Source organism: Ambystoma mexicanum, chromosome 11, assembly GCF_040938575.1.
Source record: "Ambystoma mexicanum isolate Mex_15411 chromosome 11, UKY_AmexF1_1, whole genome shotgun sequence".
Taxonomy (NCBI): Eukaryota; Metazoa; Chordata; class Amphibia; order Caudata; family Ambystomatidae; genus Ambystoma; species Ambystoma mexicanum.
In genome coordinates, this window is record NC_090934.1 from 646,626,833 (window position 1) to 646,650,301 (window position 23,469).

At 44.3% G+C, this 23,469-nt stretch overlaps 1 protein-coding gene across 1 annotated transcript in view; it reads left to right on the top strand.

Moving 5' to 3' along the window:
- BBOX1 (gamma-butyrobetaine hydroxylase 1) overlaps positions 1-23,469 on the top strand; it is a 552,973-nt gene that overhangs the window by 82,719 nt on the left and 446,785 nt on the right. The window lies entirely within an intron of this gene.

Consider the following 23,469-nt stretch of genomic DNA (forward strand, 5'->3'; position numbering starts at 1 on the left):
AACATCAATTAAAGTGGAAGACACGCAGTATCACACATTTCATTGGATTCCTCCAGAGGAGGGTTCTGCAACCTTTGACTTTCCAGATGTTTTGGGAGTCAACTGCTGTTAGGCACCAGCGAACATCATTGGTAATGAGGTATCGTGGGAGTAGTAGTCCAGAACTCCAGTAGTGGTGGAGGTTGCAGACCCCAGCCTTGAAGAAGTGAAAACTGGATCATCAGCAATCTTAAGGTGGATTGCTATTGCACACTAATTAATGTCACAACATTTTCTGTATGAAAATAGTGAATGGAAAATTAGGTTTCAGAATACGTTTGTAAAATTGAAAACAAAATATGTCTAACATGTTTTTCACATGATAAACTCATATGGGGCAGGGGAGATTCTGCATTGGTACATCCAGAGAGCATTACACTGGATTGGGGTGAACAATCACCCATTCATGGTCTTGAAGAGTAGGAGCCAGATATTAGAACTGTAATTCAACAATAAGTCATTTATGCTCATATGTGAGAGTGGTATATAGGCATAGGATACGATTCCTGGCTCTATAACCCTCCAAATGTCAGCCAAATAATGCACCCCCTTTTCAAACACTTTTTATTATCCCCACCCTTCTTCTCTCCTCTGACTCAGGTTTGGTCGTTCTTGGGGAGAAAATAAATGCCTACTTCCTGGCAAAGCGAGACACTCTTAGACCATTACAGTGGCACAACATAACATAACATAACATAACATAACATAACATAACATAACATAACATAACATAACATAATATAAACTATAGCACTATTAGACCATTTTGCTGGTGACCTACGCAGAAAGGAAGTATATATATATATATATATATATATATATATATATATATATATATATATATATATATATATATATCCACCACACACACACACACACACGCACACACACACATGCACACTAAACAGGGTGGACTAAAGGAACTCTTAACGGAAGCATTCCAGACATTTAGCGCCAGTTTACATAGTTAACAATACCCCAAGCTCTGACAAAATTGCTGATCCTGTGCACTCAGAAACTGTTTTGCTAATTTTCAAATGAGTTGCAAGCTTCAGGGACCTCATTTCACCAAAATGCCAGGGGTAGCGGAAGTGACATCACATGACCCTTGATATCTGATGACATCACAGGACGTGATGTCATTTGACCCCACCCCGAAGTGACATGGGAAGCGATAGAACATGACCTTTCACCCCTTTAATGAGTCTAGCAATTATTGTATAGAATTCCAGAAAGACAAAATATGTTATTCTACTCTTCTTATTTAACGTCACACTTGAGGAACCCCCATGTTTTTTTTTGTTTTTGGGAGACCTCAACATAAATTCCAGCCACTCCAGAAACAAAGAGCCACATGGTACTGGCCACATCCCAGGAGCTTCAATGCAACAAAAAAACAAAAAAAAATGAAAAGAAAAATCTTTTTTTCTTCTTTTTTTTAGGGGTAGCAAGGGAGACCACAGGGGTAGCCAGGGAAACATCAGGGGTCACATTTGCAACTCCTGACGTCCCCCAAATTATGTCACTGGCAAGCTTCCTCTTTGTATTGCACATATCCCAATCTTTTTCAGCTGGTTTAGCATGGGACATAGGGAGGGCAATTTTTTGCAGGATGTTTTAATCGGGTGAAAACTGTGTTGGGGGAATCTTAAACCGAACCCTAATCAAGTGTGCACAATTTTCTTTAGTTTACTAAAGTTCTTATTATAAACCTGGGACACCCAATTTTACAATATTGATTCCCTACAGCCTGCCCCCCAGCCCCCCATTTGGGACAAGAAACACAAAGGATTGCACAGAAGGTCTATTTATTAGTAAATAGAAATAAAATGAATCAATTTAAATATAAACACATGCATCTATTAAATGCCAACTTCAATGAAGAATGATCAAAACATTGATAGCATTACGTTTCTATGACACATTTTCTTGAATAGTGTTTTGTAAACACACACATCATCATCTATGCATTTGGTGTACCCTGAGCCCTTTAAAAATCAATGAGGACTCAGGATAAAGCTTCCATACGATAAAACTAAATTGAATCAGAATTTCCCTGCCTATGCAAGTCTCACTATTTCCCCTTTATTGAAAATAGATAACTTCTCCCTTAATCAATGTACATGTCAGAATTTCAAAAAGTGTTCTCAATTCAGGTATTTCAACTGAATTGAAATACCTGCTACTTGACATTCCTGCATGCAAATCGCTTTTAAATTGAACACTGTCTAAAAGGTCTCTTCACTAGATTCCCTTCAATGGTGCTTCTATTGCAGTACTGTGTAAATGTGTAATTTTTAATGAGCAATTTACAGATGGGAAATGAGTACCATTTAAGACCCCTTTCCTTCTTTTGTCTTGAATAATACAGCGCCAGTAACATAACTCTGTTGATGTAACATGACAATGACTTACATTTTCATTACTTTTCTAGTTATGCACCCAAGAATACCTAAATATGTATTAATTTCTCAGTATGTCTAGTCAATTTACATGGCTGCCCCTCAGTACTTCAACTAATAACAAGAGCTTTGATTGAAGGTATTCCCTGTTAGAGTATCACTCACTTCCGAAATATTTACCCTTAATATTATACTTAGATTGGAATTTCTTTTGGCTGTCTCACAGAGCAGGTGGTTGAACTCCCCCTCTAGGAATATGTGGGCATCAATCAGCAAGATAGGATTAGCATCCCCCTAAAGTCTGGTTCCCTTCTTTCTTTTTTGGACATGTCTGTTTTTGTTTCTACCGAAGAAGGACTGGGTCTTAAACACCATTTAGGCCTCTCTTACAGTGTGCTGCTGGTAATCCAAAAATGGGTCCAAAAGACAGCAATCTATTCCCTTCTCCTTTCTGCTGTCATCTATTCTTCTTTCTCTCTTTCTTCCCCTCCATCAGCCAGCCATTGAGTGTGTCCGGAATGTATGGGTTTGTACTTTTATAGAGCAGAGACCACTCTCTTTATAGGTGGGTATCATTTCTATAGTCTAATTGGTCAGTTTATGTGATTGGGCAGGGTTCCGAAACAAACATCACGCTTAACCATCCTCTTCATAAGCATTGGGCATATTAATGAAGAAGGCAGTCTGATGGGAGTAACTTCTAAACCCATTTCCCTCCCATGCAACGTTCTAAAACATTATATTCCTGTCATGTGATGATTTCTTTTTAAATACACTTAGATGTTAGTTACTAGTATGTTCGACCGTTCATACTGAAGTAGCGCCATTATGCCTCTGGGCAAACGTTGCACTCTATAAGTGCTTTTATCATAACATGTTACCAATCAGTTCATCAAATTGCTCTCACCTAGAAAAATCAAATACTGCAACTTTCATCTTGGCAGAACATGGGTTGGGGAGGTTGAGGATGTTCTTTTTCTTTCTGACACATTTATGTAAACATTCTGTTCACAGCTTGGGATGTGTGGATCATTGGCGTTTGGTGTTTCTGTGCAAAAAAAATCCACATTCCCCTGATTTACATAATTTAATAAACGTACAAAATATGTTGTTTTATATTCAGCTGATAGAAAGTGCCACATTGAATATATTTTTTTATAGAATTAATTCTCTAAGACTGTATATTCAAGAGTTACAAGTGGAAATGTGGTTCCCAATGTAAAATTCAAAAGGCTTTTGTTCTTTCTAATTTACCCACTATTAAGTGGTGTCTCCAGTTCCTCTGGATGAAAACACAGAACATCTGGTGTCATATAATGTTAATTCCTTTGCATGTGAGATCTGGGACATTTATGAATGCTGAGAATTATGGTTGCCATGATGCAATGACCTTTAAGGTTTTGTTCCTCATAGCTCTTGTTTATATAGCTCTGCCTCCTTTGTGTCAGACACCCAGTCTCCACAGGTGTAACATTTCCTTCTCCTGGCTGATGTGGGGATTTGATTACTTGAGATTACTTGATAGGAGTTGAATTCTCAGAATGAATTCAATGTATTTATAAGGCATTTGGCTAGGCTCTGTGGCAGCTGGGAGCATGTGATTGTATTACCCAGACCTGCATCCTGACAACCAACTCCAGGCAAAGTCATATGTTTTATGATGAGCTTCAAAAGCCAGTGTTGAAGCTTTTCTCATGGGAAAGTAGGACATCTCCCTTTCTATTACTGTTGCTTTGGCTGGCGGATGGAATGCCGTTTGGCTGTCCTGTCCCTGTTGCTGGTTTTGTTCACCATTGCAGCCCTTAAAAGTGATTTTGTTTTTCATGTTGCAATTGTCACTTTACAAAGGTAACATAACATTTCTTTACAATCACACTCCTAACAGAGACATATTTTTAATATCTCTGTATTTGTCTTTAAACGAAAACAGAAACAATGTAAGACCCATCAATGCAGTGCTTTTCCTCTCAGTTTGGACAGTTCTCCAATTAACAAATAATTGATGGATTCTTACCTATGACTGAAAAGAATCCTTTTTGTGCCTTATCATATTATGTTGACCATATACTCTTGTTGTATATGGGCTGCTAGCATTGCACATTGCACAAACTGACACATCAATACAGACTCCGATCCGTGCCATGAAAAGGGCCCATGTTCAGGTACAGGTATCTGGTCCATCCAATAACACTGCTGACCTTTTCAAAATCTTCAGGGAGATAGCCAGCCCTTCTGCAGTCTCCTCTTCCCCTCTTCCTTCCCAGACCCTGTGCAATGCACTGGCCACACACTTTGCCACCAAAACTCAGGACATCCTGAACACCCTTGTTACTGTAAGCGGTTTCAACCCAGCACTCCAACTAAGTCAATGCCTAGTATAGGATGTCCAATGGAAACCCTTATTTATATATTTTTATGTCAAAGGTTCTTTTAATTCTGGATGATGTACCCTTATATAACGCCCCTCTCTTTGAATCCCCCCGGTCTCACTGAACCAAGGAGAAGGTTGAAGAAATTAATTAAGAGAAGGTTGTTTTGCAAAGTTAAAAGATTTATTTGAAGAATTGAACGATATATAGATTACACTTTTATGAATATGAATAATATCTGAATATCACACTTATGAATATGAACAATGATCAGCAATGGGTAATATTACAATATCAACAATCTCTTTAATCAATTAGGAGTAGGAATAGGAAGAATAATGTAGCAGAGAATACTTTGTATGGTTCAAGGAAATGCGGACAATGTGGACATTGTATTTATGTGGATTCTTGAAGTAGAATGATGTTTAACACCCATCAAGGATGTTGGGACTTTTGGGTGGTTTGTGAGCCATGATTTTTGCAAATTTGACAACCAAGAAAAACAGATTTTCACACAGCTCTGTGTTCCTTTTGCAATCATTTTGCTCTGTGGGAATCCAAATGATGGGTTTTGGCAGTGATCTCTTGTGTTACCACTGACATAGGCAAAAGTGGATGGTGGCCTATTTTTCAGATGATTTTCCAAAATGCTTTCTGGCGGCCATTCTGATGTTCCTGATGCAAGCAGCGCACAGGAATGTTGCAGGGCCTGGACTAGTGGGTTGAAACATCCCACAAGCCCCCCTTTTGCGATTTGGCGTTGATCGTCCATCAATGGGAATTCGCAAGACTGGGATGTCAGTTTCATCTCTTCTGATTCTACAAATGACAAAGTTCATCATCTTTTCCTCCATCAGGGGTGGATCGATCGGTTCTCCTCGCCAGTCCTGATGTGAGTATGGAGCGATACTCCGGGCCCCTCGGATCTTTCCACCCGGTCCCCGGTTAGTCCTCCTTGGTTAGTCTCCATGGTTTCCAATGAACTATAGGTTATCCTAAGATGACAAAGAAAAAAACATATGTGTAGACATTTCCCCACCACTATTAATGTAGTGGGGCGGACACATACATTTTGATAAATCAGGACACATATTTATGATTGTATTTTATAGACGATATATGGAATTTTATGGAGCTGGAGTGGCCCCCTCTGGGATTCCAGAAGACTCCTCCAGTTGCTGTAGAGTGTGCCTAGGATGGCAACACTTTAGGTGATTAATATGGACCCACTTATCTTCCCCTTCTGCCAAGCTGCCTCGGGGGATGTGTATTTTGTAGGCGACTGGTGAGATTTTGTCTACAATTTCAAAAGGACCCCTTCAGGTAGTCAAAAAATTGCACTGTTTGGCCTGGTTCCTTTGGAAATTGTATAAGTAGAACCGGTCTCCTACATTGTATTCTTTCCTGGTAGTCTTTTAGTCATAGTGGGTCTCCATGCTGTCTGCAGATCTCTCTAGATTTCGCTGAGCATAGGCAAAAGCATGTTGAGGTGTTTTCTTAGATTCTCAACATACTCATGAGTTGTGGAAGCATTGATCAGTCTGCTCTGGGGTTCTGTAGAGCAGATGCTGGGGAAGCACCATCCTGCGTCCAGTCATCAGCTCAAACGGTGACAGTTTAGTTGCAGATGAAGGGGTAGATCTGATGGCCATTAGGACAAGGGGTAATCGAATATCCCAACTTGACCCAGAATCTGCCACAAACTTTTTAAATATGCTCACAATTGTTCTATTATACCTCTCTACTGCACCACTAGAGGCTGACCGGTAAGCAATGTGTAGCTTCCTTTTGACCCCTAGTATCTCCCACATCTTTGTCATTACTTTGCTGGTGAAATGGCTACCTCTGTCTGACTCGATCCTTTGGGGTAGTCTGAAACGTGAAAAGATGTGGTTGATCATCAGGGCAGCTGCTGTTTCTGCCTTGCAGTTTGGGGCCGGGAGACATTCCACCCATTTAGTAAACAAGCATGTCACGGTCAACATGTACTTGTTTCCCCTAGAGGAGCGAATCACGGGCCCAATAAAATCGACTTGTAAATCTGACCATGGCAGTGTCATCCCCCTCTTTTAGAGAGGCACACGGTGTGTGAGGGATGTTGGCTGAAATTGTGCACACACAAAACACCCCTTCAAGTATTGGTCGATGTCCTGCCCCATGTGTGGCCAGTATGCAACCTCTCTTAAGATTTCAAGTGTTGTATGAAACCCCCTATGACTGGCTGTGGCCGCATCATGGGCGTGACTTAACATCAGGCTTCGGAATGAGGTAGGAACCACCCACTGATCATGGCCAGCTAGGCGTTTCCTGAACAACAAACCATCTTGGATTCGGAACATTTTGTACATTTCATCAACACTCTGAGGTCCTCCTTCCCTATGTAATCGGTATCCATCAGGGGAAAGTTCCCAGGGTCCTCAATGTGTTGATAAAACTTACCAATTATTGGATCCCCTTTTTGAGCCGTAATCAAATCAGCATCTGGGGTGTAACGCTCACCTGGCTCCCACGGAGGCGCTGGTCTGGTCTGGGTTGCTGTGGCCTCTTCAAGCATGATGCGCAGAATTCCTACCACCGATTGAACAGGACCCCCAAATCTTACTTGTCGGGCCCGTAGGATTATCCTTCTGCAGATGAGAAAGGGGGTTAACTGTCTGCCGAATAGTGTGCTTGCTCCCCCCTTCCCCCCTTCATTCCTCTCTGATTTCTCCAAAACCCCCGGTTTAAGCTCACCTTATGGTTTGGAAGGATGAACTCTCCATCCTGCTTCTGGTGCAGGGTCGCGCGTTCGTCCAGTTACTTCACTGGTTTTCAGAATGACGCTGGCACATCCACTTGACTTTTCTGAGCAATACGCCGTAAGTATGAAGATGCAAAAGTTCAAGTGTGAGCCTCCTTTTATGTTGTCTTTTCTGTCCTTTATTTCAGGTGCAGAACAAAGGCGATGCGTTGAGGGGTTAAATTGCCGGTGGTAAAATCAGGTGAGTTAGTGATGAGGGCGACCCCTCTAAATGTCTTTATAATTCCCCAGTAATGTCTTTTGTCCTTTCCCCATAGGGGCCGGGGTGCGGTACCTGCCAAAGATGCGGCGCCGACCCGAGATGTGGAATGATTCACCAAGAAAAGCCGGTAAGTAATATGGCTAAAAATGTCCTTTCCCCATAGGGGCCGGGGTGCGGTACCTGCCAAAGATGCAGCGCCGACCCGAGATGTGGAATGGGTTCACCAAGAAAAGCCGGTAAGTAATATGGCTGAAAATTCGGCTTTCCTCTTGTGTTCCCTTGTTCACCTTTTGTCTCTTCTTCTCTCCCCTAGGTGCAGAGATGTGGCGACCGGTGCTGAGAGCCGCGATGGAGCCGGGCGGCGTATCGGGAACAGGTGAGTGAAGCGCGGCGCTGCAGCGAGCAACGCAGTGCTTTTAAATGGAAGTCTTCCTTCAGGAATCCTGGCGTGAAGATTCCGGATGCAGGTAAGAAGGTTGAATAAGTTCTTGGTTTTCACCTTTCTCTTCTCTTATTCCCTTACAGGTGTTCCAGGTTCGAGGTGGGCGTGGCTGGAGTCCAGGTGCAGGAGCAGACACAGTGAGCGTTCAGCTGCTGGGATGCAGAACAACGCGAAGCACGTGTGGCTGTCCGGGCGTGGTTTAAATAGCTTTGGAAGAAGTTCCAGGTGAGTATTCTTCCACAGCCCCACCCAAGTAACAAAATAGTTCCATCAGAAAAATAGTTCCTCCTAAGCCTCATTTGGCTTGGTTCTTCATGCAGCATGGTCTGCATCAGGTGAGTGTGCAGCATGGTCTGCTTCAGGTAAGTGCACCAAACACTTCCCCTTATGAGCCTGGCGCTTATGGCGCCAGGACTGATGTCCAACATGAGCCTGGTGCCAACGGCGCCAGGACAGAGTCCAAAGAGCCCCTATAAAGGGCCGCTGGACTTTTACCCGGGGGCGTGATGCCTGCTCCCGGGGGTGCTGGGCCTGGCCTGGTGCTCCGGGGGTAGGCATCATGACATGGGGTCTCCTTACGCCATTGTGCAGTTGAGAGATCATTGTGAGCATTTGTCTGGGACCTAGTGATTGCAGTGACCTGGAGTTTCCCCCAATAGGGACTCGATCTGTATTCGATCCCTTTGGATGGCCCCGGTTTTGGCCAGCTGATCAGCTAGGTCATTTCAAGTTGTGTCTGGTCCCTCTACTTTAGAATGACCCTTGATCTTTTTCCAGTAGATGGTCATCCCATTCGAGGTGACCAGATCATCAATATTTTGAATTAATTTCCCATGTTTCAAGGGTTTGTTATTAGCACATAACATGCCTCTGGCTTTCCAATTAACCAGGTGCTCCACAAACCCGTTCTGTACATAATCCGAATCTGTGATTATGACCAGTTCGTGGAGTTGATGTTGGACAGCAGTGAGGATGGCTTGATGCACAGCCATCAACTCTGCCACTTGACTACTTCGGGGACCACTCTTGTACCCAGCGGAGGGTTCTGGGGTCTCATTCACCCATGCATTCCCTACATTGGCCACAAGTTCTTGTTCCCCGTTGTTGTCAACATGGTAGGAGCATCCATCCACATAGACAGTGGGCATTCCCTCACACTTGTCTTCTTCAAAGACTCTGTGTGGGGAATTGAGCTATGCCTCCATGTTGTCCTTGATTTTTAGACTCTCGTCCTCAAGACAGTTTTCTCTGGCACAATCATGCAAGTCAGCCAGACCTTACGTGAGGGTACTCTTCTTGTTTTGGCCATATCTGACCTCCACAGGAAAGCCTTGCATTGACAGAATCCAGGAAGTAATTTGGGAATTACTCAGATTTCCGGCCCAGATTCTGTCACTTTGGAGATATTGCAGAGGATGGTGTGGAGTCTCCACTATGATGTGTTCCCCCTGGATAAACTGGCGGTAATTCTTCAATGCCCACACCGTTTCCAGGATTGCCTTCTCACAATCGTTGAATTTTTCCTCCACAGAGGATAAAGTTTTACTCGCATAGGAGATTACTTTATTGACCTTGTCATGCTTTTGGTATAATACTGCAGTCAAGCATGTATTAGAGAACCCTGTCTCCAAGAAGAACTCCTTGTTTCTGACAGGGTAAGCTAGGCAAGGCGCTTGTGAGAGGCTTCTCTTGAGTTGTCTTACTGCCTCGGCTTGTTCTGGACCCCATTCCCCTTGACCCCCCCTTCAAAAGATGAATCAGGGGTCTTGTGATCTCTGCGTATCCCTCAATGAACTTTCTACTGTAATTAGTCAGTCCAAGGAGGCTCCTTAGTTCCCGCAGAGTTGTGGGGTCTTTTAGTTTCTGGAGTGCTTCCACTTTCTTTTCCTGGGGACAAAGACCCTGAGGAGTAATCTCATGCCCCAAGAAATTTACACGGGTTCTACACCACTGTGCCTTTTGAAAGGAAAGTTTTGCTCCGGCAGCCCTCAACTGTGTCAGAACATAACGGATCTCCGCTATGTGTTCCTCCACAGTTGAGCTTTTGATGAGGACATCATCTACATAAGCCAGGTTACCCCTCTCACCCAGCTCGGGCATGGCCTTATGTAGGAAAATATTGACGGAGTTCATGTATCCGAAGGGAGTCCGGGTCCATGTGTACTGCTGCCCCCCCAAAGGTAAAGGCCAGCTTGTATTGGTCCTCCCTACTGACAGGCACAGTCCAGTATCCATTGGTCAGGTCTATTGCAGTGAATACCTGTGACCCCTGGATCTGGGCCAGCGCTTGGTCAAAATAGGGAAGAGGCCATCGGGAAGTATGGACCCGTTTGTTGAGCTCCCTAAGGTCGGCGCAGAGTCTCCACTGGCTGTTTGGCTTCAATATCCCCAGCACCGGATTATTGAAGGTGCTGTGGACTGGACAGATTATCCCACGGGACTCAAGGTTCTTAATTATTTCAGTAAGGGACTCCATTGATGCGAGAGGAAAGCGATATTGCTTCACAAACACTGGAGTCATGCCAGGGTCCGTGGGAATTGTTGTTGTGTGGTTGTCGGTGCGACCACAGTCATTTGAGTCCACTGCAAAGAGATCTTGAAAAGCCAAGAAAACTTCTTTCAACTTTTGCTTCTGCTCCAGAGTCTCACAGGCATCAGCTAGGTTGAATCTCTCTTCAACCATCTGCCTGAAGCCTGGAAAGACTTCTGGTTTTGCTATCTCAGCGGCCTCCTCCAGCTGGGTGGAGAAGTCCCTGGTCAGAGTGCTGATTTGGACTGGTGGCTACAGGTGGGAAAGGCAGCCCTCATGGACCTGGAAAATCACCTCATCCCTCCTGAAGTCACAAGTCACATCTTCCTTACCATAAGGGCAGGAAGTGTACACCAGGAAGTTCCCCCCATGACGGGTAAAGATCCTGTCTGGTGTTGTGTTGTCATCACTGTCACTGTCAAAACAGTCCTTGGGGATTAGTCCTAACAGTTCATTGCCTAAATCAATGGAAAAATGTCAGTCATCAACCCCCATTCCAATAATGGTGCATACGGCTAGAGTGATACTCTTAAGTCGCTATTATCCACCTCTATTGGAATGGTGTCATGTTCTATATTGACTAGTGGTGTTGGGTTTACCCCCAAACCTTGCTGTTGGAGAGAAGCATTTAGATGAACATAGGCATCAAGGTTTTTCAATTTCTGTCCTCTTTTAACTTTCACTTCCAGGGAGAATTGTCGGGTCCTTTCTGGGATGGTGACTTCCTCTTAAATCTGAATTTCAACTACATAAGGCAGCAATTGTGCTGATTTAAATGCTTTCTCTGGATCATCAAAGCCCATGGGATTATCCGCTAATCAGGACCAAGCTTTGAAGTTTATTAGGTCCAAACTAATGGCAAAGCGATTGAGAATGTCACTGCCTAACTAAAAGGCAGCAGTAACGTCTCGCACGACCCAACAATTATGGACTATGCTCTTTTTGCCTATGGAGATTTTGAGCATACACCTGCTTGGCAGGAGATGTTTGGAATTGGGTGTCTCCAGATCCATTTCCCATGTGTCTATCAGTTTGAATGTGGGAATGGCTGGATCTTTTGGGAGTTGGCGGAACATGGCTTCACTGATGCTTTTACTGTTGTTCACACACACTTGGGCGAGAACAGAGTACTTCCCTTTATTTAACTGAACAGGGATGAACAACTGCTCTCCAATTTGCTGAATATCAGCCAGGCTCTGAGCTGATTTCTCATCTTTCTGGACTATAGGAGTGGGAATGTCTGATTGTGGAATGGTAAAGAATTTCAGAGTGTTTCCTTCCAGTGCGGAATGCCACCTTAAACTGGAAGGAAGGTTGATTTTCAGAAATAGATAGGACCCCCCATCACCTCTCTGTTGTCCTATTGCTATTACTGTCACATCTGGGATTTGATTGTTCTGGAAGTGAAATTCTACTTAGTCAGATTTTTGTTCAACCATGTGTCATGCACCGTTTAAACTAACATGGTTGACACTCTGTTTTAGTTTGATTGGTCTGCTAGTCTGGGTCCAGAGGACCTTGTTTACACAATCTATTAGGCGTGACAACCTTTGCAGGAGGTCATTCCCTAGTAAACAAGGGGTGCCCTCTGGCGTCACAAATATGACCGGGTGTTTCAGTTTGTGTCGCCTAATTTTAATGTCCAAATCTGCAGTCCCCTCAATGGGAATTTCCTTCCCGTCAAAGTTCTGAAGTTGTCCAGGAAGAGAGGTGAGAGAAATTTGGTATTTCTCCCCCCTAACTGAATTCAGTTCATCAAAGGCCTTTTTGGACAGAAGGGTAGAGTGGGATCCAGTGTCCACCAGTGCCAAAATTGGACCCTGCCCCTGTACTCTAACCGGGCACAGTATCTTCTCTCCTTCTCCGCAAGGGGGCACAGATAATGCACATTTTTGGACAACTGCTGGGCTAGTTTTTTAGTTTTGGACATTGAGAGAGAAGAGATTTGGGCAGAATTCTGTGGGGAATCTTGGGAAACTGCAAAGAATAGGTGGCAACTAGAGATGGGAGAATTTTTTAGTTCCCCTGGTTCTGGTTCTGGGCCGCCCCCCCCTTTTTTGGAGGCAGTCACCAGGATGGGTTTGAACCAGGGGATTTTCATGTTGTTGGTTCTGAAGTTGGATGATGGGCGGTGCTAACTCAGTCCCCACATCAATGATTTGAATCCTTCGGGACCCATTTTTCTTTGGGAGGAGTTCCCCCATCTCTGAAGGAGAAGATCCTTTTCCCAGGATCCTCTGAGGATCCCTCTCCTTCAAATTGGAAGTCCTGTACCTCCTCCTCAAAATGGGTCTGTTTGGGTCCTTTGTTTCTCCTACCCGCTCTCTGCTCCTTGGGTGACAGACTTTCAGGGGCAGGAGATTTTGGTTCCGGTTCCTGGGTTTCCAGGGGATTTTTACAAGTGGGGAAGGAAGCTTCCTCCAAGGCTTTACACCCCCCTTCCCCGTGTTCCCCCTCCCTGGGAACCGGTGAGTGTCGGGTTGCTGCCGCCGTCATTGAGCACCAGGTCCAGAGTTTGGGGCATTCTGCACCGGCATGCTCATCTGAGGGTTCTGTTGAGCCCTCAGCATGCAACCCAGATCCTGTGCCATATTTTGGACCTGGCGCTCTAGCTGTGAAACCCGCTCAGGCTGATATGGGATTCTCATTTCTCCCCTGGCTGATCCCGGGAAGGGTAGCTATCCCTTCCCTGGTAATACCCTGGGTTGGGAAGATTTGGGTACACCTCCACCCTTGGCCTCCCCTCTCCCGGATTAGGTTGTCTGGGCTCAGGAAAGTGGGGAAAGAAGGATGGATTGTTCTGGGGTTGGAAGTTCTGTGGGTACCTGGGGAAAAAGTTCTGCCCAGGATTTGGGGAATTTCTGCCCTCCTGGGGGAAGTGAGGAGGGAAGTTCCCTGGGTTAGGTACCTGATTGGATCCCCCCCTTGGGCTGGAGGAGTCCACACATAACCCAGGATGGGTCTGTTCCCCTTGTAGCAGGGACTTACATAGCCAATGGAGTGAGGGATCTCATTTGTGGGACTACCTCCTTGGCTCCCTGTCTGTGACTGGCCCGAGGGCCTTCTGGGTTTGGGATTATTCTGATGCGCAGGCAGTTTTCAGGCCCCCCCATTTCCAAATCCAAAATGGGGCAACCTTTACCTCTGCCACCTTAGCAGCAGCAGGGGTGCTGGTTGGTTTGGGGCTTTTAGGAGTATTCTTGTTTTCGATGGGCTTTTGCACTTCATAGATTCGGGTGGCCTGTTCAATGACCCAGTCTAGTGATCTTTTCTCATGAAAATGTCTCACTAGCTGGGTCATTATGTACTTTGGTAATGCGTGGAAAAAAGTATTGACAAATTCTTTGCTGTCTGTGCGCACCCTTTTGGTGGTCTGCGCAAAGGCACGCTTTAACTCATGCACAAATTATTGTGGGGCCTGATCCTCCCCACATTGCAAGTTATAGGCTGCCTTGCGAGCCTCTTGGGGATTTCTGTGAACAGAAAAATGCTTCAAGATGGCCGCGATATATGTGTAGCATCTTGAATGATTTTGGTCCTCCAGCCCCGCAAAGAAACTGGAGTACTCTGGTGAAAAGGTCCATTTCACATACTACTACTGTCTTTCAGATGGAAAGTTTCCATCATCTGCTCAAAGAGCTCTAAATGTTCCCAAACTGAATACTTAGCGTTCTTATGGTAAGGTGTGATGACGCTCCTTATTGCCTTGATTTGTTTTAAGGGGTCCTTAAGCAAGGCCCTTTTTGCCTTATTGGCCTTCTTGGTTCGGGTAACCCTGTTCCAATCATCCTCTGACTCAGAGGCACTGCTCCCAGAGGTGCCCATCTGGTCTTCCAGGTTCTCCCGGATTCTGCAAGCCTGGGAATGGCTGCCAGAATGTGGGGACCTAGTCTCCTGTGTCCTGGGGGCGCTCAGAGGAGTCTTCTGATTCCTCCTTGCTCCCAGGATTTGATGGGTACCCCCCCACTGTCCTAACTGGGCAGAGGTTTTCAGGATGCCCTTAGTGGGCCTACCCTAATGGGGTTCCCCACTAAACTTCACAGTACTTGGGTACCCATACCCAGATGCCCACCCATCCATTCCTGGGAGGTACTGGTCTATGAGCCCCATACTTATGACTGGATAGTAATCTGCCATCCCAGTGACCCTGGGCTCATGTGTGCCAGTGGACATGGGGGTGGCAGAGGCCAGGGACTTGGAGAGATGAAGGCCTCTGGTACTAGGGTTCCTGAGGTTATGCTAAAGTGTTTCCCTTTCCCAGCGAACCTCATCTGTATCAGCCCCTGCTCCCTGTTGCCATGCAAGAACCTGAGCTTTCTGTTTCTCAATCACGGCCCTACTAGTCTCCATCAGTCTCTCTTGCATAGCTACCTGCCTGTGGAGCCTATCATTGTTCTGACAGAGAGCCTCATTTTCTCTCTGTGCTTCCTGGTTTGTCTTTGAATACTGGGCCAGTCTTTGCTGCAGGAGGGTTACCTCCTGAGTCCTGTCCATACTGACCTGCTCCTTCCTTGCCAGAGCATCTTCCACCCTCCTGGTGTGCTCTAACAATCTATCATGCTCTTTTTGGAGGTCACCCAGTCCCTGGAGGGCCAGGTGATTTTCTTCCAGTTTCCCTATTAAGTGACAGACTCCCTGGCCTAAGGTGTCCCTTTCCTGAGCAAGAGCATGCCTCTGTGCTTCCAGGTCATCCCTCTGTCTTTGAAGGGCACCAGCTTTCTGGCGCTCTTCCTCAAATTCTGCCTGGGTATCCAGGTCTTTCAGAATTAATTTTTTGCTCTCTGCCTTCTCTCTATCTAGGTGGCTTTGCAGGGTGACTATCTGCTCTGTGCATGCCCTGTTGAAATCCAGTTGTTGCTCCAGCTTTTTCTGGCTCTTCAGTAGGGAGTCAAAACCTTCTTGGTACTTCTTCTGCAAGGCCAGAATTCTGGTATCCTGGTCTGCCTTTTCTTGCTGCAGGATACCCATGTCCTCTTTTATTTTAATTATGTACTGCCTGCTTTCATTTTTGGACTCCTGGCTCCTCTGCAGCCTCTGCTCAGAAGAGTCCAGATCAGATTTGGCCTTTTCTAATGCCATCAGTTGCCTTCTTGCCAGATCTTGGCCTTCAGCATATCTGTCCTGTATGGCTCCCATAGATAAATATAGATATGCCGCTATCTTGGCAATCTTATTTTGCTCATCCTTTGCCTTAGAGGCCATATATAGTTCACTCAGGGCCACATGTAAGGGACCCTGATCTCTCCAGATATCTAACCCTGTTGCAGTGATCTGTTGTGTGATTGCCTGCAACCACACCTTCTGGTCCTGCTCAGTCCATTCACCTTTCACAAATAACTTATGCAAAAGGTGTTCTCTAGCCATATTGATGTCTACCAATGTTGCCATTATGGAAATATTGATTTCCCCGTTTCCTTAGAGCGTTCCCTTTTGTGGGGTGCTTTTACAGTCTAACACAGCATGGTAGCCCAACAGGATTTATGTATCCTGTCAGTATTTATGTATTAAGCTGCACAAGTGGCAGATCTAACCCAGAAATCCCGCTACGAGTCCCCAATCTGTAAGCGGTTTGAACCCAGAACTCCAACTAAGTCAATGCCTAGTATGGGATGCCCAATGGAAAACATTATTTATATATTTTTATGTCAAAAGTTCTTTTAATTCTGGATGATGCACCCTTATATAACACCCCTCTCTTTGAATCCCCCCGGTCTCACTGAACCAAGAAGAAGGTTGTTTTGCAAAGTTAAAAGATTTATTTGAAGAATTGAACAATATATAGATTACACTTTTATGAATATGAATAATATCTGAATATCACACTTATGAATATGAACAATGATCAGCAATAAGTAATATTACAATATCAACAATCTCTTTAATCAATTAGGAGTAGGAATATGAAGAATAATTTAGCAGAGAATACTTTCTATGGTTCAAGGAAATGCAATGATAGGAAAGAATGCAACACAGAAATACACTTGATATGAATTCAGTCAAAGGCAATGTAATCACTCTTTCCCCCTGTTACTACTCACTCCCCCCAATATGCAATATTAAGAGATGGAATGAGGGAACACAGGTATCAGGAATAACAATCAACAATTGCAGTTTCAATCCCGAGAGATGGAATGAGGGCACACAGGTATCAGGAATAACAATCAACAATTGCAGTTTCAATCCTGATTCCCCCCAGCAAGCTTAGAGAGAACAGTAATGATTTTAAAACAGGTCAATTGCTTTCAGATGTGGTTTGAATTGGATGGGAAAAATGCTAAAATGATTTTAATGTGCTAAATGAGATTCAGAACTAGTGAGAGTTTCTTTGGATAGGTTCGGGGAAACACTAGCAATGATTGTAGAATGATTAGCAGATGGAAAACGAAATTCAGAATTTGAAATCAAGAAATAGCTGTTTTTACTAGTGGTGAAATTGAGCCAAATGCAAATTCGCAGCAACTTTTCAGCGTGCGAGAAACGCGATTATGGAAGAACTATAAGGAATTGGAATGTCTTTGCGTTCATTTGAAAGCTGAGGATGGTAGCTTCAAAATGACATTTAAATTTCCTTTCTAGGACGTATGGTTCAAAAGTTACAGAGGTTTTAGTGAAGGTCAATTTTTCTCAAAAGGGTCAAGATTTCAAAATGAAAGATGCGCTTTAAAGATTAGGAACCAAGATGGACTTATACTAAGGGGCTATGAAAATGCAAGCTGCTCAACAGGACAGCCACCAGAACAGGGCGCCTTCCGCTCTGAATTTTGTCCGCCAGGACACTTGATTTTTTTCAGAAAATATATTTAGTGCAAGGATGGTTTATCGCTACAGTTATCACAAGACTATATAATGAGAAAGATTCAGGATGGACACAAGATTCTATAATGCAGTTCTGGATAGGTTAAAATGGATTGAATAGGATTACTTTAAACTAAGAGATTACTATGGACAGCTCTATACTAAATACTCACTATTATGGCTTTGGAATGGAATGGGCCCGTCAAAGATCTGGTCAAAGGTTTGGCTGGAATTTGCTCGCCACCGGACAGGATTCAGGGCACCTGGACTGCTCTCAGCAAGGCACTCTGGTCTGCACGGCCTCTTGGACTGGATCTGATGGGTTCTGGGTTACAGCTCTGCTGGACTGATCTGGATTTTGGGTTCTAGCAAGGGTTCTTGGCCAGAAGCATCAAAACAGCTCAGCCAGGCTGTTGAATGGTTTGGGCCCCGTGGAAGTTTAGGGGTTAAGATCAGGTTGCTAGATTTTAAAGGCCTGCTGAAAAGGGTTCAGCTTTTTGGGTTAGGCCTCTGCTTCAGGGTTCTGGAGACTGGTTCTGTAGTCTGGTTCTGGAGTCTGGTTCTAAAGTCTGGAGATGGATTCTTCCTGCAGAGCGCTTTGCCGGTAGATCAGTGATGAGTGAATGCCTCTCTGGGTCCTCAACAATCCCTATTTATCCATCTTCCAAAGGGTTGGGGAGGCTTAATATACAATGCCCAACCCTCTAAGGATCTGATAGGTCAGAGAATTCTCCCTCTCCTGATTTGAGAAGGGAACAGTGTGTCATGATGTGTCATCATGTGTCAGAGTGACACTGGCCCTCATTACGACCCTGGCGCTAAGGGGTCTGCGCCAGCGTTAGCTGCGCCGACCCCTTACCGCCAACTACGAGTTCCCGGAGCGCCATGGTCATTTTTCCGCCCGCTTTTTGCGGGCGGAAAAATCCATGGCGCTCTGGGACCTTGGTGTTAATTACGCCACCGTAATTTACGGTGGCGTAATTAACTCCTTCCCCACTCCCATTATACCCTATGGGGCCGAAATGGGAATTGGGAAGGGTAAATGGGTCAATGGGGACTTACCGCCCCGCCGACCTCGGAATGGGGCGGTAAGTCCGCCATCCGCCATGGCGTAAAGGGACTTTGCGCCATGGCGGAAAAGTCCGCCGATGGCGGAAAAAATCCGCCAGGGTCGTAATGAGGGCCACTGTGTTTATGGTCCAAAGAAAAAAACTCCCCTTTGTGTCTAACCAGAAAATCTACTTTTCATAAAAAAACATATTTCCAATATCACAAACGTATTGATGATGCATATTTACATTACATATTACTTAAGGTACACTTCTGTCAAAATCTCCTATTCCTACGAGTTTTGGTTCACAAATCACAGTTTTTCGTGCTTTTGGTTGGTTACACATTTTCGGATCTGTACAATTTTTTACACATGCGTACACATACCATCTGGGCATATTCCTGGAATTTTTCATGTTCCTAACATAATCACCATAGCTAGAATATGAACTTTTTCGTGGTTCAGTCTCTGAATGTCGCACAGATTCCAGATTACTTTTAAACTGTGAGCGAACTTTTCATTTTAATAACCTATAAATCCCATATTTTTGTCAGTTCAGTACAATATTTTATAAGTCTTTTCCCAAAACATACGGTTACTTTAGTTTCAAATCCACATTTTCAGTCTGGGCCGCTTCCAAGACCTGGCTGAGTCAGAGAGTCACATGGGCTTCTTCCTGCCAGGGCAGTTGGTGTCAGTCACACCCGAATTAGCAGTTTCATTCAGCTCAAGGGAGTCCTTTGTCTTCACTCAGAGGAACATGCCAGAGTGCCCCTCCCATTTCCTTTCACACTTGCCTGTCAGATATTCAGCAGAGCACAAGGGAAAAGATTCCTTTGTTTGGGAGAAGGTGTGGAATGTCTTTAAAGCTCAGTGCGGCTAACTTTAAATTTTAAACAATGGTCCTCATTAAGAATCAGGCGTTAAGGGGTTAACGGCGCCGTAAACGGCACCGACCCTTAACGCCTGATTCCGAGGTCCCTTTGCGCCATGGTGAGTTTAACGCCTGCTTTTTGCAGGCGTTAAAATCCATGGCGCTAAGGGACCATGGTGCTAATTACGCCACCGTAATTTACGGTGGCGTAATTAGCGCCTTCCCCACTCCCATTATGCCCTATGGGGCAAAAATGGGAATGGGGAAGGGTAAAATGGGAAATGGGGATTTACCGCCCCACTCACCTTGGAATGGGGCGGTAAATCCGCCATCCATCATGGTGTAAACATAGTTTACACCATGGTGGTAAGGGTACGACCCAGGTGGTAACTTACCGCCTGGGTCGTAAACGAGGTTGGAGGTAGCCATTAGTGCCATGGCTGCCTCCAAACTCGTTCCGACTCCGCCCTGGTGAATGGAGCAATTACCGGTCCATTCCAAGGTTGGTGGGACCGGTAATTCCCCATTCGCCAGGGCCATTCCCCATTCCCATTTGAGCCCCCATATGGCTCAATGGGAATGGGGAAGACTCTAATAACGGTACCGCAAATTGCTGGAAAAACTAGGCGTTAAGGGAGGACCCGCAAAGGGAACTCGTAGTAGGGGGGTAAGGGATTACCGGCACCGTTGTCCTTACCGCCCACCTCATAATGAGACCCAATGTCTGAAATTGTCTTGTCTTAAAATATAAATTACATTTGTAACAAATACATCAACCAATTTCTTAATTTTTAAAATATATTTTTGAATTGTATCCACCTCTTAGGCTTCTGATAGCAAGCCTTTCTTTGGCATACTTTGAGTTCAATGTACAACTTTAAACATGACAGGTTTTAGAAATCGCCAGCTTCTGACAGAGGTGAGTAACGGTATTGCGCCCATTTTCAATATAATTTTTCAAGCAAGCAATCTTCAATGTGGATTTTCTTCTGATAAGTGTACTTCTGTGGATATTGTATTTATGTGGATTCTTGAAGTAGTATGATGTTTAACACCCAGCAAGGAGGTTGGGTCTTTTGGGTGGTTTGTGAGCCATGATTTTTGCAAATTAGTCAACCAAGCAAAACAGATTTTCACACAGCTCTGTGTTTCTTTTGCAATCATTTTGCTCTATGGGCAGCCAAATGACGGGTTTTGGCAATGGTCTCCTGTGTTACCACTGACATAGGCAAAAGTGGATGGTGGCCTATTTTTCAGATGATTTTCCTTCACACTTCTGGGTGATTTTTAGCGCGCAAAATTGCTTTTTTGGCGGCCATTCTGATGTTCCTGATGCAAGCAGCGCACAGGAATGTTGCAGGGACTGGACTAGTCAGTTGAAACATCCCACATTACTCGCCCACCAAACCCATTCCACATCCCCTTTACCCTTTTGCCACTCACCCTCCTCCTTCCACCTTCTCCTCCCTCACTGCTGTCACACCTGAAGAAATTACCAGAGTTGTCCGCTCAATGAAGGCTTCTTCAAAACAGGTTCCCCCCCTGCTCGTCCAGAACATCAAGGACAACTTTGGCTCTCTTGCCCCCACACTCGCTGATTTCTGCAACCACTCTTTCACCGCTGGTTCTTTCCCCTCCTCCCTCAAGCACTCCCTTGTGCGCCCGCTCCTGAAAAAACTTTCAGCAGATCGCACCTGTCCATCCAACTACGCCCCTAATTCAATCACCACCGTTCTGGGGAAACTGCTTGAGAAGCTGGCTTTGCCCCAGCTCAACTCACAGACTGAACTTGGTGGTGGTCTCCACGATCATCAACCTGGATTCCGAGCTTCCAGACACAGAAACTGCTCTTCTGAACACCCATGAATAATGGCTCGCATCACTGGACTCCAACTAGCAAGTTGTCCTCATCCTACTTGATCTCTCCTCTGCCTTCGATACTGTCAACCATTCGACCCTCATCCAAAGGCTCCATGATACCTTTAGTATCTCGGAGCGGGCACTGCAATATATGACTTCTTATCTAACTGACTGCTCTTCTCAAGTCATCTTGGGCACTGTCAACTCTCATACTTTCTTCTCCTAATGTGGTGTCCCCCAGGGATCTATCCTCTGCCCCTTGCTCTTTAACATCTACCTTGATCAGCTGGTACTCCTCATCTCCTCCTTTATCCCCCAACTGCCAATGTTGTGCATATGACACTCAACTCTTTTATTTTTTATTTTTATTATTATTTTTTATTATTGAATATAGTTGAAATTACAACAACTTTTTCAATTTATACATAGAAAATCCAATTTTTCAAAGAGTATGAACAATATAACAAACATTAATATACATTTACAGATAAACATCTTTCAAGTAGCACATTTTTTTCCCAAAATTTGATAAGTTAGCATTTATGGGAGTTAACAATGATGGGAAACATTTCATTCCATGTTCAAGGCGTTTAAAAAGTTAATGGTAGCAACCCTTATGCCTATACATTCTGTTGCAGCTAGAGCCACCCATCTATTACTAGGGTCCATTTGTGCAAAATACGCAAGATAGTTGACGAAATGAATACTTCTTAAACTCGAAAGGGCTGGACACTCCAATAATAAGTGTTTCAGGGTTTCAACAATAGCTGCATTTTGACAAAACCTGCACCAATTAAGATCTGATGATATTTGCTTTCTTCTTGATATAACCTCCCGAGTAGGCCAAATGTTGAATCGCAACCGTAGGATGTCAGATCTAATAGCAGCGGAAGGAGCTAAACACAAGTAGGATGCAGTATCTTTATAGCGTTTAGGTCCAAATATTACAGAGTCAAAATCTTTATAAGTTAAGCACTTTACTCGAGTGTCAATCCAGTCCATCATGTATACTTTCTTCTTCACTCGCTCCGGGTGAACTATAAGAAGATCAAGCGATATATCGGCATTCAACATAATGGAGAGAACATTTGTGGACCAATGTTTGGGAAACTCTTCTGATGAGTCAAGTAAATAACTAGAAATAGATGACAATGTAGAGGTGTCTCGTGTAGAAAGCAAGCATTTGCGTAATAAGGCGCATAAGCGCCAATTATGTAGGGCAGATAATGAAATTAGGCCCAATTCATATCGCATCATCACCCCGGGAATACATTGTGGTAGACGCAAAATGGCACGCCAGAATTTGGATTCTAGTAAATTAAGAAATCCAGAGGGAATGATTTGCGTTTCTAAGCCATAAAGGATAGTTGGGACAACATTTTGATTCCAATATACGAGAGCTGCTTTAATTGAAAATTTGCCATATTTAGAAACAATTATTCATGTTTGACAGATTGCCAGAGTTAGCTTCTGTTTGATCTTATTCAGCTGCGACTCTAATGTAGGACAGCCGTCAAAAATAACGCCCAAATAAACATAGTTTGGAACTATCTTTATGGGCGTTCCCTCTATTTGCCATTCCAATAAATGCTTGCGTAGACCTTTAGGGACAAACGTAACAATCTGTGTTTTAGCAGTATTTACTACTAATTCATTTTCTTTGAAGTAGCAGCAAAGTACTGACAACAGATTGCGTAAGCGGCTGGGTGTTTTTGACACTAGAACAAGATCATCCGCATACCATAATGCATTGATTTTGACACCGTTTAATTTCGGTGCATCAGCCATTATTTTGCTAAAATTCCAGCGTACATCATTAATAAAAAAGTTAAACAGGACTGACGCTAAACTGCACCCCTGCTTCAACCCTCTATGCGTATAAACTGGAGGTGTTAGAAGGCCCTCAGCATTTAATCTTACAAAGACCTTGGTTTTTGAGTGAAAAGCAAAAATGATATCAATAAGAGTAGAGGGACACTCCGCCTTGATTAATTTATCAATGAGTTTTGGTCGTGATACCGAATCAAAGGCGGAGTGAAGATCCACAAAAGCAAAGTATCTGGGCTGTCTCTTACTCTGTGCTTGTTGTCTGATGGCGTTTAAAG